Source organism: Cupressus sempervirens, chromosome 10 (assembly GCF_028749045.1).
Source record: "Cupressus sempervirens isolate cs-2001-9-10 chromosome 10, ASM2874904v1, whole genome shotgun sequence".
NCBI lineage: Eukaryota > Viridiplantae > Streptophyta > Pinopsida > Cupressales > Cupressaceae > Cupressus > Cupressus sempervirens.
Window position 1 is genome coordinate 780,702,198 of NC_143127.1, and position 15,016 is coordinate 780,717,213.

A 15,016-nucleotide genomic window follows, 5' to 3' on the forward strand; every position below is an offset into this window, starting at 1 on the left:
TGTGGTAGTCTTCTATAAACATCTCTAGGGCAAATGAAAAGCCTGAAATACATGGTTTTATCTTCTGCTAGTGTAATGTGATGACAATTTAAAAGAATTAAATATATTTTATAAACATATTTCAAATATAAATACACATAAATTAAAAATAAGAGGGATTGAGAAAAAATTTAATGTTGGAGTAGAGATACATGTTCCAATAATTATGTATCATTAGTTTGTATAAAGTTTACATTCTCCAATCCTAAGATGCAAAAGAAAGGTCTAATAATAGAAGTAGCCATACAAAAAACTCTATTGTCACTAATTTAAGCATAAGAAGTGATAAAAGTCAAGGGGATGTAACATCCATGCATTTTTGTATTGGAAGGGTTGGGAAGAATGAGACTAATAGAAGAGGGATTGGATTTTATCATCCTACAATACATTCTTTTCAACTTGAAAGGAGTACAAATCATAGGCTTCTTCCACCCCATTTTATTTGTAATCCTCTATACTCTAATAGAAGCAATAGTTCAAGGTTTTGGAGGGAGTACAAATCATGGGCTTCTTTACTCCTTTCAGAAATGAATGCATTCTAATTTTCTTATTTTTACAAGAAGAGGAATAAAACCCACATAAAATAAGGAATTGCAGAAATTTCATACACAATACTTGCAATTGCACAATGAAAAATTAAATGAGGAAACACTTTTATTCTTTGCAATTAAATGTTCATAGAAATATGATAAAAGACTTAACTCATTTTATGAAAGAAAAGAGAATAAAGATCTAGTCACTTTAGTTATTGGAACAGAAACAAATGTGGACTCAGTTCTTGTATAGTTGAATTGAGTGGAGTATGGCACAAACTGTGAAGAAATGGTGTTAATTGCACAACTATCATGTGAATGTGTTTGAAGTGGGACACTTACACAGTCAAGGAGAGGGGTTATACTATTATTTCTTTTCTCTTCATGCTACAATGATGATGAAGATTTTTTACAACATGTTCTTCCTTATGTCATTGCAATGCCTTCTTATCTAGCTACTATTGTGTTGCATGCTTCATTGCAAAATATCTATGATATACTTTCATAAGTCAATGAATTTATCTCAAGTGATCCAAAAATATTTCCAGAAGATATTATTTATATGCTTTCAACATTACCAAATGATCCCAAGGAGATTTTTTGTATTTTTTATGCTAATAACATATACAAGATTGATGCAACTTCCTCACACTTTCTTATACACTTGCAAGTTTTGAATGAGACAAAAATTTTAGATAAATAAAATATTTCACATAAGGTGGCCAAAGGTCATTTAGCTTCATATCAAACTTTAGGTTCACAAGCTACAAGTCATCAAAAGATCAATAAATGTAATGCAGATTTTACAAAGTTACAATAGACAATAGCTCATGTTATACAAGAATTGGTAATTGGACCAAAGAAAAGTCTAATAATTAGGAGGGCAGTTCTAGAACACATAAGTAAATTATGTCATTTCTTTGGAAAAAAGAAAAGTAATGATTTTTTGTTTCCTATTCTCCCATTTTTTTAAAATTATGACCATGACATGAATAGTTACGAGTTGTATACTTTGAACAAATTATCCATGTATGTTATTTTTTTGGTTAGATTAGTGTGTAGTGGAATATTTTTCCTTACATTGAGCATGCTTTAAATGATGTTGTGGAAGAAGTTATTGTGAATGCCTTGAAATATTTGACATCATTGTCAAAAAGTAAATTACTAGAAAAATGGTTAGAGATTAGATCAATTGCACATTCTACTCCACTATTGTGTCATCCTAGCCAATGCATTAGAAAGGTAGCTATTAATTTTATTGTTTTAGGTAGTGAGCTATTACAAGAAATTAATTCGTATGTTTACCTTTCACCAGTTCTTCTTCCTTCTCATTGTAGAGAGCCAACATCATTGACTTTAGAGATTAAGTTATTGTCATGTCTGAAATCTCCAATGTTAGGATATATTTTTTTATGAAGTCTTAGAGAAATCCAATAATTTATAGTACTTAGAGGTTTTAGAGAAAGACAACCATTAGAGAAAATTTAAAAGAAACTTTAAAATTCTTAGAAGCTTGTTGAACCTTGTTCAAACCCAAATAATGCTTCTTTTTCTAATAAAAAAAAACCTAAAAAAATTTCATCTATAGTAGTTCATCCATCTATGGAAAAAAGATAGTTAATTAATAAGTCATATCTACATCCAAACATAGAATCCCTTGGTTAGAATATAAGTTTATTTGAGCTAGAATATTGTACAAGGATGAAAGCAATGGAAAGATACATACTCAATCTCTCTAGTACAATGTAGTTTGAAGAAAATAATTTAAAGTTGGAAAATCATGAGAAGCTTCAAGCTTCTTCTCTAGGAATGCCTTTGAATTATGTGACATGTAATGGTTCTAACCATGGTCCATCTTATGAAGGTGTCCCTATTGATCTCAGATTGGTTTTGACTAATAAGTGTCTACACACTTAAGTCATTTACTTAGTTCATGCCAAACAAGTAGTACATGTCAAGCACTTGTATATAATAGTGCGTAGTGAGTTCAAAGTGAGTGTTGAGTCACTCATGTGACAAGTCACTCAAGTGCCAAGTAGATAGTGTATGCCGAGTGACTTAGGAGCTAAGTAAGTAGAACATGCCAAGTGATACAGATGTCAAGTCATAGTATAGAGACTAGTATATGCCAATCATCAGAGACATCAGATGCCAAGTAAGATAGTTTTGTCATAGTTGTTTGTAATGGCATAAAAAACTATGTCAAGTATTTTTGCGTCAACTTAAAGATTGAATTATGATATTTTGGAGATAAGGCAAATCTAAAGTTGGATTTCCAATGCATTACATGTAGCCAATTAGGTAAAGGGAAGGATTTAAGTGGAAAAATAGATGAATCACAACTGTTGATTCATACCTAACCCTAAGTCACCTAGGTCTTCTTAAAGAGGACTAACCAAAATTTCTAAGGTATATGGAGTGAAGAAAGAAGTTTGCATGAACAAATAGAGCATTCATGGTGACTAAGGAATTATGAATTGAGATTATATTGCATAATCAATTAAAGGAAAATAGAGGAAAAGAAATGTATGTAGTAGTGAGACATTTTATTGAAAAGGATGAAGAGAACATTAGTAAAGAGGTGATCTGTCATCATGCAACCAAGTGCTAAACATAGGATCAACGTTGAGGCATTCTAGGAGGCAATTTAGTTAAACCTCTTAATAGAGTAGTCCTAATAGGCTATATTAAAATCCTTTAGTAGGGTGCTTACTTAATTGTGAGTTAAAGTCCTTTAACAAGGCACACTTTCAATAGGGTGAGACCTAATAGTCTTTATAAGCCTTTAACAAGGTAGACCTTTCATAGGGTAGATCACACCTCATGATCAAAACATTGTAACCTTCATTGGATACACTTTATTACTAAAGTAGTGAAGATTTGTTAGTGTCATCCCCACCCTAGTTTTACCTTCTCATTGGAAGGTTTTTGGATAATTATGTTTGGTGTCATATATGTGTTCAAATGTTTACTTGTTTACATATTTTTGATGTACATGCCTTGCATAGTATTTTAGTTTACATATTGAATGTAGATGGATGTGTAGTGAATGTTTTAAGGATCAAAGTTAAAACTATTGATATATTGTAATTGCAACAATTGGTATCAGAGCCTAGTTCTCTAAAAGAGAAGCTCTATAGCTTTAAGGAAAGATCTTGAAAATGGAAGTCTACAAGTTAGAAAATATCATTGAGAATCAACAAATTTAAATACGACTTATTCTACATCAACTAAATAAAGTAAGAGAAGAACTAAAGAAATCTTTGAAGAGAATGAAGGAAATTGATATCAAGGAGAACGACACACAATAGAGAGAAATGGATGCTACTAAGCTATTTTCTAATGGAGACAATAATGAATTTGATATAGTAGTTGTAGATCTAATGCAAAAGAATAGAGTCTAGGCTAAGGAAATCAGAAATATCAAGTTGGTGCAAGAATCAAAAGCCATACTGCTATGTGAGGTGACTAAATAGAAGAAGAAACCTATGGAAGATAAAGAAATGATTGAAGATGAAAAAAGAGTTTTGATCAATAGACTAGAAAAAAAGTTAGTAGAGATAACCAAGATTTTCAACATGCAATTGGATATGTTGAGTCAAATGATGAATGCCAACTATGAGTTGAATGTCAAGGACAATGAGATAACACCATTGAAAACATAGAATGAGCAATTGAAGAGTGACCTAAAAAGGGAAAAAGAATTTTCTAAAAGTTTTAATAAACCTAATGAAGCAATAAAATACTTTGAGCAATTATTGATATCCCCAAGATCCAATAATGATACATCTAGACTAGGATACACAAGCATTGAAGAAGGAAAGTCATCCAAAAGTGCTGAAGAAAGGAACAACAAAGGTAAGAACTCTAAAACATACTTGTTATAATTGTGGTAAGAAAGGACATACTGATAATGTGGGTAGGACCAAGACTATAAATTAGAATGTCAAGTATAAGAGCATGGTTCACTATCATAAGTGCAAAAAAAAAGGTCATCAGGCACATGAATGCAAAAACTATGACCATGCACACATAAACATTTGAGGATATTGTTACAACTATCAAAGGTATGGACATAGAGCTTTTCAGTGTAGATCCAAACATGTGTGGTCATAAAATAGGAAAACAAAGGTAAGGAACAATGACAACTCTTATAATTGGGATTGTAATACAAGATATAGTTGTCATTATTGTCAAGAATATGGACATGTTCTTGAAATTTGTATTAAAACACTCTTCAGAGGTGACTACAAAATGTGGTTGAACCAAACCACAAGTTTTAGCTATTTAAAGATTGTTCACATTAGTTGATATTATCCAACAAGGTCAAAGGTGCTAAGTTGTGTGTTTGATAAGGACAAAGGCAAGGAAGATGTTGAAAAAGTTAGAAATGAAATGAGCAAGACAGGGAAGAAAAAAAAGAATTTTAGCACATCAAATGGAGAAGGGATCACTTCACCGAATGGGTCAGGTGATCACACCTCATCAAACTAAGCAATCAAGAGGTATGTGGGACAGATATTCATAACTTATATCATACATCAGTTCCAAAAGAATTTAGTACTAAAAAATCTACATAAGCATGAATAAAGATGCAAGATGTTATTGGGAATCAAAAAAAAAAAATCTTTAAGTTTTTCATGTTACTATCAAGCATGAAAAGTTTCCCATGAGTTCCAAGTGAAGTGATAGAAGATGTCAAGCTAATAGAATGGCTAGTTGATGCCAAGCTTACAGCTATGTAAGAACTCGTCATTTATTGCATGATTTCAAAAGGGTATTTGATCTTTTTACAACTCATTTTACATCATTTTGAAATCAAGAAAGAGCAAGGAGAGCAAGAGGCAATCAAAAAAGTCATCCAAAGTGAGTGTAAAATATTTGAGCAGTGATTTAACACCATTTTGTTAGATCTTGTAAGGTATTTATCAAGTGTTGAGTTATGTTGTTTATATTTTTGTAAACCCTAGTTTCACATAATGGCATCTACTTCAAAACGTGTAGAGGGAAAGGAGGTTTTGAATGTTCAAGTAGTTAGTAATGAGGTTAAAAAATTAATATTCAAGGTCATATGTGATATTTCTTATAAACAAGACCCCTCTAGTGCATTTTCCATGATACCACCAAAAGTTTTAATGATTCAAGATGTTAGGAAATGTTACAACTGTAAACTTGGGAGTATAGGTGATATGGAGATCAAGAAAGCATATGATAGACTTTGTGAGAATGGTGTGTTAAGGGAAGAATATAAAATTTTAGAAAAGAAAGGGTTAACTCATTCCATAGACCTCCTAAATGTCCTCAAAACTGAATGGATTAGGATTATGTTAAGCATAATTCATGATAGTTCTCTATGGTTAGAGAATGGACCTATCAAAATCACCAAAAGAATAATCCATAGGGTAATAGGGTATCCAACCCAAGATCAGCCTATGAATTTGATAAGTGATTCAAAAGAGGACATTGAGAAGAATAGAGGAGCCATGTGAAATAAGAGAGGAATGACTATTGATACCATCACAGACCCATTGATAGACTTTTCAGTAAGGGTTATTGCACATAAGTTTTACCAATCCAACAAATTAAATAGTGTGCCTTGTATTGTAGTAGATGAACATTGGTTATAAGATTGTAAAGAAATATCACACATATGATCTTGTAGAGCTACAATTACAACATTTGGTTGAAAACCTAGGAGCAATAAGAAAGACAAAGAATGCTCAGTGCAAATTTGGTTCTATTTTGATATGTATTTTCTTTTATGTTCAAAACACTTTTTCTACATTTGGCACAATTGCATGGAAGACAAATAGGTTAGTAGTAGTATAAATAGGTAATTTTATTGAATAATTGGGTGAGAACTTTGAGTCTATAATGACAAGCTACTTTGAGGACTTTAAGCAATCAATGAAGAAAAGATTGAGAATTCTAGTATCACTAGTGGAAAAGCATTATGATGATGTTTGATGTTTGTTTCTCAGTGGATGCTAATTACACTTTTTTTCAAGAAACTACTCCAAGGGTAAGATGGCTAATACCATTAGGACATGAAGTCAATGTAGATGAGGCCTCTATAGCTATTATAGCTATAATTACAGAAGAAATAGATAAACATGCTACTACATTTGGAAACTATGAGATGGAAAAATCTCAAATTACCATGGAACTCAAGACTACCTTTGTCATAAAGAAGAAGGAAAAGTTTGTGAAGAAATTGAAAGCTAAATTTGGTGAAGGTGTTGTGTAGGAAGAGGATGAAGAGGGAGAAGAATATCAGACCCAAACACCACTTCCACTAACACAAGGAATGGGAGAAGATCAACCAGAGGAAGAGACAGAAGTTTCTGAAGGTGTTGAGGGAGAAGAAGCTGAGGACGCACCTACTCCCATTAGTCAAAAGAAGAGAAATGATAAGGCCCAACTAGTGACAAGGTCCAAGGAAACTACTAAACTAAGATAGTCCAAACCAACTACACCTACTAAAAGGGCTAGTGCACTTGTCATTGCACAAAAGGAAAAGGAGAAAGCCAAACCAAAGGAGGAATGCAGAAAAGATCGAGGAGGAAATATATTGCACAAGTTGAATCTAATGAAGAAAAAATAGAATCAGATGAAAATAGCCAATTCAAAGTGATGATTCACAACCCATTATCTAATTTAGAAAATCTATGTGAAAATGTTAAGAATAGTGCAGATTTGTTAGGATTTTCTCATATTGATTTTGATAACCACGATAAAGTTGAAAAGAATAAAGTGGAGGAGGCTATATATACCATGATGGAAATTTTTAAGAAAACCCCACTAGAGATTGCTAATTCTATGCCTAAAATTTTATATGAAAGAGTTGAGAAAAATGGCATTATTGCTCAAACCTAGAAAGACAAATAAGGGAAACATCACTTCCACAAGTTATACCTAAACTCAATAAGGAAAAAATTGGTAAGGCTATGTAGAAATATGTAGTTAGATTTGTTCCAAAATATTGAGCCTTCAACATACTGTAAAACATTATTGTAGATTTTGTGAAGAAGGCCACACAAATGTGGAAAGTGAAGTATGGACTAGCAATAATAAAGGCAGGAGAGAACCCATTGAGATAAAAGATGATAAAGAAGATGATGACAATAAAGAAACTATCGAGGGAGATACCAAAATGAAAGTAGATATCTAGGCAATAGTTGAGGCAAAGTAGCAAGAAGAATAGAGTGTACAAGATATACAATTGTCAAATGTCATCCCTCAACATATAACAAGTGTAAATACCAAAATAGTAACAGTGAAGGATGTTTCTTATCACACTACTCAAAACATCAATCCCCATACAAAGGAAGATCTAAAAATGATACTTGAATAGTTTACACTCCAAGCCAAATTATGTGATAATCCTGTATTGGTGAGTGTAGAAGAGATATAAAAAAGGGTGACTGATACTACAAGGGAAGAGGTGAATACAAAACAACCACCTTTTATCACCCCTCAAGTCACTAATACACAACCTTTAGATAAAGTACCTAAAGCTACATCAAAAAAGGACATAGTGGAAACCCAAGCCACTACAGAAATACAGAGTGAAATAGTTCAAACAGACTTATGTGCGCCTATAACACAAGTACAAGGTGCAAGTCAAGGCATTGTGGAATCAAAGGACAAGCCTAAAGAGACTGAGTTGACACCAAAGGTGAAGTGGCAAGTAGAAATTCAAACCTTGGTAACTTTACCAAAATTTGACACTCCTTCCAGTCACTCTCTTTAGAAGACAAGCACAAATGCAACACCATTGCAAATCTCAATGTCAAGTTCAAGTTCATCAAAGAATGATGAAGTGATACAATATGAAGATGTAAGAATTGATGAAGAGATTATTTTACCAAAGGATGAATATGCTATAATGGCCATAGAGTAGATAGGTATCCTAAAAGAAGCCCTAGCAAGAAAGAAAAGAAAAGAACTACTTAGAAGAGAGCATGGACAGAAGCAAGCATTGCTGGAAATCAAAGACATCTTTTTAGATACATTTAGTCTACCTATTCTAGATGAGATAAAGCCACTAATTGAATAATTGAAAACTATAGTGGAAAATGTTAGTGACGTAGACCTTCATACAAATGCTAAATTCTAAGAATGGTTAGAAAAGAAATTTCAAAGTAAAGTGAATGAGATAATATCAGGTGATATAGCACTTACACAAATTGCATTGGCAACTAAGGTAGAAAGTGTGAAGAAGGTACTTGAGAACATTTTTTCACTATACACAAAATTGTGCAATCCAATACTCCTCACACAAGAGGCAAGAAGTCACATTTTAAGTTTGGAAAGTTAGATTAATACATCAAGTACAAAACTACCTATGACACTAGCTCAAAGTGATAAACACTTCAAAATTTTGCTACAAACCCAAATTCAATTAGCTACATTATCAAAAGATTAAGATAATATAAGGGCAAAACTGATTAGCATCCAAATAACATTGACCCCTCACATGGAAATTTTGCACAAGGAGTTAGGCTATGATGAAACACTTATGAAGAAAGACCCCAATCATTCTACATTAGATGGCCTAGTTCACCTTGCTGTGATGGCCATCCAAATTACATCTTTGGATGGAGTGTGCAAAAATTGGGATGTAGCTCTCAAGATTATACTAGAGGTCCATAAATCCTTTTTTGACAAACACATTATTAGTGTATAGCCCATTTGACATAAGAGTAAAAAGGGGGAGATATAGAATTTGGAGGAGATAGAGAGAAAAGGAGGAGAATAAGAGCAAAGGGGCAAATGAAATGAAAGAGTATTAGTTAGAAAAGAAAAACAAGGAAGTAAAAGAAGTCACAAGAGTATTAATTGAAGCATATCTACTCAGAAGGAGTACAAAATTTTGAGTATAGAACTAGATCTATCAACTCAGGGGGAGTTATCAAATTTTGAGAGATAAGATGTTATAAGATTTTGAGATGTTGAAGTTTCGTATGTATAAGTTAAATAAGAGATATGTTATGCTGATAAGATTAAGTATATTAATGCATGACCAAGTGTTTTTGATACTCATGTCAAAGAGGGATATTGTTGATCTCATATTGGTTTTGACTAATGAGTGTCTACACACTTAAGTCATTTACCTAGTTCATGCCGAACAAGTAGTACATGTCAACCACAACATGTGTATAATAGTTCATGCCAAGTTCACAGTGAGTGTTGAGTCACTTATGTGTTGAGTCACCCAAGTGCTAAGTAGATAGTATATGTCGAGTGATTTAGGAGCTGAGTAAGTAGAATGTGTCAAGTGATGCAGATGTTGAGTCACACTAAAGAAACTAGTATATGTTGAGCATCAGAGACTTTAGATGTTGAGTAAAATAGTTTTTTCATAGTTGTTTGTAATGGCACAAACAACTATGTAAACTATTTTTGAGCTGACTTAAAGATTGAATTATAATATTATGGAGATAAGGACAAATCTTATGTTGGATTTCTAATACATTACATGCAACCAATCAGGAAAAGGGAAGGATTAAGGAGAAGAATGGATGAATCACAACCTTTGATTCATACCTAACCCAAGTCACCTAAGTCTTCTTAAGGAGGAAAAACCCTAAAATTTCTAAAATGTATGAAGGAATGAAGAGAGAATTTTGCATGTACAAATAAAGCATTCATCATGACTAAGGAATTGTGAATTGAGATTACATTACAAAATTAGTTAAAGGAGAATAGAGGAAACAAAAAGTATATAGCAGAAAGACTTCTAATTGAGAAGGATCAAGAGAACATCAGTATACATGTGATCTATCATGAAGCAACCAAGCACTAAGTGCAGGATCAATGTTGAGTTAGTCTAGTAGGTGAATCAATTAATTCTCTTAACAAAGTAGTCCTAAGAGGTTACATTGAAATCCTTTAGCAGGGTGCTTACTTAATTGTGAGTTGAAGTCCTTTAAGAAGGAAAACTTTTAATAAGGTTTTGAAATCCTTTAACAAGGTGAGACCTAATAATTTTTGTAACTTTTTAACAGGGCATACCTTTCATAGGGTAGATCATGTCTCATGATCAAAACTTTGTAACCTTCACTAGATACACTTTATTATTGTAGTAATGAAGATTTTTGGGTGTCATCCCCACCCGAGTTTTACCTTATCTTATCTAGTGTCATATAAGTGTGAATTTTTACTTTTTTACATGTTGTAGATGTACGTGCTTTACACTATATTTCAGTTTAGTTATTGAATGTATGAGATGGATGTGTGGTGAATGTTTTAAGGGTCAAAGTTTAAACTATTGATTCATCTCCCCCCCCCCCATGCACCCTCCACCCCCTCTCAAAAGTTATCTTTCCTATTGTAATTCAAATTGTCCAAATTTATGTGTACCCTCTTACTGAAAAGAAAAATGAGAGTGGAAAAAATCAAATTTCTTTGATATGATGATTCTTTAATGAAGAGAGAAGAAATGATGTTGTAGGTCTACAAGGTGCAACACCTGTTACGATGACAAATTTTTATGAAGCATAATTTGTTGGTTCTTTTGTTTCCTGATAGTGGACTTTGGGTGTTGGTCACTCATCCATGCCCACAATAGAGATAATATAGAGATATGCTAGTATGGGAGGTTCCTTTCCTCCCAAGTTGGTTAGTGGTTCTATTTTGAGTGGCATATTTTCTTCTACTAGACAAGTGTACAATGTCCTTAGAGATTCTATTTGAAGAGAAAATGGTTACATAATTTATGTGATGAATAAGTTCAAAGACATCTATTTTTGATGATTCTAAGAGCTCTTTATTTTCATTGAGTGTAAGTGTAGGTTCATCATCACTAGAAGATGCAACTGTATTATCATCTTACTCTGGAACATTTGTCCTAGATCATGCATGGACACCACATGGAATTTTGTTGGCACATCTTCAAGAGCATCAATTAGCTATCAATGACATTGGATTTTCACATGATCATAAATATTTTTCAAGTACATCAGATGATTCCATAGTTAAAATATGGGATAGCCAAAGACTAGAAAAAGACATTAATTTTTGGTCAAGGTTGATCTAATCTATAAATGATGGTCAAGTACTTCATGTTACAATTTTTGCAACTAGGCCACAAGTTGTTGTGGCACCTAGCAGTAGCAGAATAAATGTTTTCTCTATAAATCATCTTTTACAAGAATATGGTAGCATTGATAGCTACACTGACACTAAAGATGTCGCAAAGAAAGGGACAAAGGAAGGAGCAGTTCTAAGTTTGCAAAGTTTTGGTAAACAAATGCACTTTCATGGAATGTCATCATTTTATTGTATGAAGAAATGGATTTGTTATAAATAATATATAAACTTTTAAGAAAATTTGATTTACAAGAGTAAATTCAAATTCCACAATCTTCTCCTACATTCCTCCTATCTATTCCAAAATAAAAGCTTCAAAAGAAGGCACAAAATGGGTGTCTTGACAAATTTGATAGAGTGCAATAGGTGGGTGTAAAGCCATACTTGACAACCTTTACTAGCATCCTTTGTATCTTTGCTAAATTGGGGGATTTGAAGCTAGGCATGGAGATCCATCAAAGCATGAAACAAATATTGGGATTTTGTCATACATTATAGTTATCGCTACCCTAGTAGATGTCTATGCAAAATGTTGAAGCATAGGCAAGCCATGTGAATTGTTTGACATAATGCCTCAAAGAGATGCATTCTTGTGAACTACAATGTTTGCAAGTTATGAACAAATTAGATTTGATGAAAAGGCTTTAGAAATTTTTAAGAAAACACTGATTGTATGGATGAAAGAAATTGATATAGAAAAACATCTTCCCGAACGTATCTATGAAGGGGTCAATATAACACATGGCAGATCAATGAAATGCTAAAGATGTGTTTTAATATAATTAGACTAGGGATAGATGTAGAAGTTATGAAAATTTTAGTTACTTAATGAGATGCAAACATCTACAGTAAAAAAGTATAATTTAGAGGGTTTAATAAGAGGGAAAAAGCATACCATGCTTGTCCTTTCCTTTGAAAGTGATTAGCATTGGATACTAATTTCATACAAGCAAACAACTCGGTGTCAATTCACTTCAATGATAACCTATTCCATTTGTGATTATGTCGAGCGTCTAAAAGATGTACCGCTTATGTTTTCTAGCTTCAACCATTCTGACAATTTGTATAAATATCAATAAGGGCATTTGTAATGATAACAAATAAAACATGATGACTCTCTATACCTTGATCAAAAGCTCAAAACCTTGGCACGTAGTAGGTTGATAAAATAAAGGTCACAGGATTTGGATTTATACTAAGTTCTCATTACATATGCTTAAAAACCACCAAGGCTTTGTGAATAGGTCCATTTTGGGCATATCTATAAATGATGACAGTCCATAAGACTGGATTTAGCAGAGACGTTTCTTTGGAAACTCTAAAATCCTCACTAAAATCGCCATTGTGCATACTTTATTGTCACTGCAATCCTTGAGATCAAATCTAAAGTAAGCATTTTTCCAAATAACTGTTGTGCCTTTTGCATGTACATCCACATTTGGCATACATGTTTATCAAGGCGTTTGTCTAAGACAAGTCCATTTCTGATTTTTTTTGATGAATAACCATACCCTTTTCCAGATCTACACTAAAGTTACAAATACCATCATCTTCGCAATGATAATCCAAATAGCGATCATCTGACTGAGCTCCTTCTGTACCTGCCAATAATACCAAAATTTGTCAGAATATAAATCATCTATGGAATAATAATAATAATCATGACGAGGCTATTACTTTCTATGCTCGCTACCAATGCAACTGTTTTTGTTAGCAACACGCAAAACAATTTCATTGCCTTTCCCTTTGCCATTTTATTGTTATTGTATGTTGCGAAGGATTTGAAATGCAATTTATAGACATATGAAATCAACCATTTCATACTACATTCCCCATTGACAGGTTTACTTCACATTTATTGGATCAACCATTTCACGTTACTTTCTTGCCTAATTTTACATGACATATATGGGATCAAGAGTCCCATACTGCATTCCTTCTTGACAAATTAACTGCACATATATGGAGAGAATAAGACTCTGGGCGTGTTATTCCATTGTCTCTTTTGATCCAAGGGATCATCCATCCACTTTATTCTAATATTTGGGGAGGTTCTTGTTGAAAAATAATAATTTTAAGTTATTCATAATGGTTAGAGTGTTAACTTTTGGACAAATTCTTGAGATGGGCATCCAACTATCTTATATCAAGAAGGATTCACATTAAATATGATGGATTGGAGCCCTTACTTATAAGAAAATGGATAGAAAAACAATTACAATCTATTTCAAAATAATACATGGTGAAGACATTTGTTTTAAACCAATTTGGAGTTCTAGTTTTGGACCCTAGAGAGATCTAAAAGATTTTCTTAAAATTGGTTAAAACCCTTAGTTACAAAGCTATGCACAAGGCTTTGTGGTTACCTCAAGGTTTAACCATCATATTTTTTTATTCTTTTATATTTAGATAGTAGCTTCAACAAAATTTCCAATGGTGTTAATTCTAGATCAAGTGGTTTTGTATTATGCAAGAAAGTTGATGCCTTAGTGGGCTCTACTAGTAAACTTTCATGATTTTTACAATATGATGTGTGATATTGGTCTTTATGGACATTCAAATGGGATTTAAATTGGGTTAATAGAAAATATGGGATTATGACAATATCCTTAACCCTTAGAATAGGCACTAAAGGTTAGATTTTGAGTAAATGAAAATTTGATTATTATGCATTGTTAACTATCATCAAGAGGACAACCACAAAGAATATTTTTTCCTTGTTTATTTGTTGGTTCTCTAATCAAATTGTGTATTTAGGTGATGTTACATTATGAATAAAGGAGGGTAAAGTTGTTTTTTTGTTCATTATGATACCTTACAAATTTTATTAGAGGAAAAGTGAATTGAGTATTTTTGAGTTCAAAGAACTAACACATGAATAGAAAAGTACTCATGTCACTTGGTAAGGGAATTGTGCTTCAAAAAGTATGGGTTACTATGGAGACAAAAGAAGATTTGATTTATTTTATAAGCGTACTATTTTATTTTATGTTGTAGAAAAAAGTATTTAACTAACATAATCCTCAACTTACTCATCATTGGTATCAAAGAAAAATGAAAAATATTTGAGATTAAAAATATGAGTCTAAGTGAGCACTGAAATACATGTAAAAGAAATTAAATTGGAAAGCACTTTCATTATTCACCAAAGTAGCCATTGTCTACAATTGACTATACATGATTTTCCATATACAAATTCCTTCCATCTGATCATTAACTTAAAGAAACATTAATAAAAATAAATTAATTGATCATCCCACAATAACCATAGCATCATAACCTTGAGCAGGATAAAACTTATAATCCATACAGATGACACAATGTAACTAGAAATATTACCTCTTTGTGCA

At 32.5% G+C, this 15,016-nt stretch overlaps 1 pseudogene; it reads left to right on the forward strand.

The window, feature by feature from the left end:
- Window positions 1–679: 679 nt before the first annotated feature.
- Window positions 680–11,886, forward strand: LOC149536207 (serine/threonine-protein kinase VPS15-like; annotated as a pseudogene).
- Window positions 11,887–15,016: the final 3,130 nt, after the last annotated feature.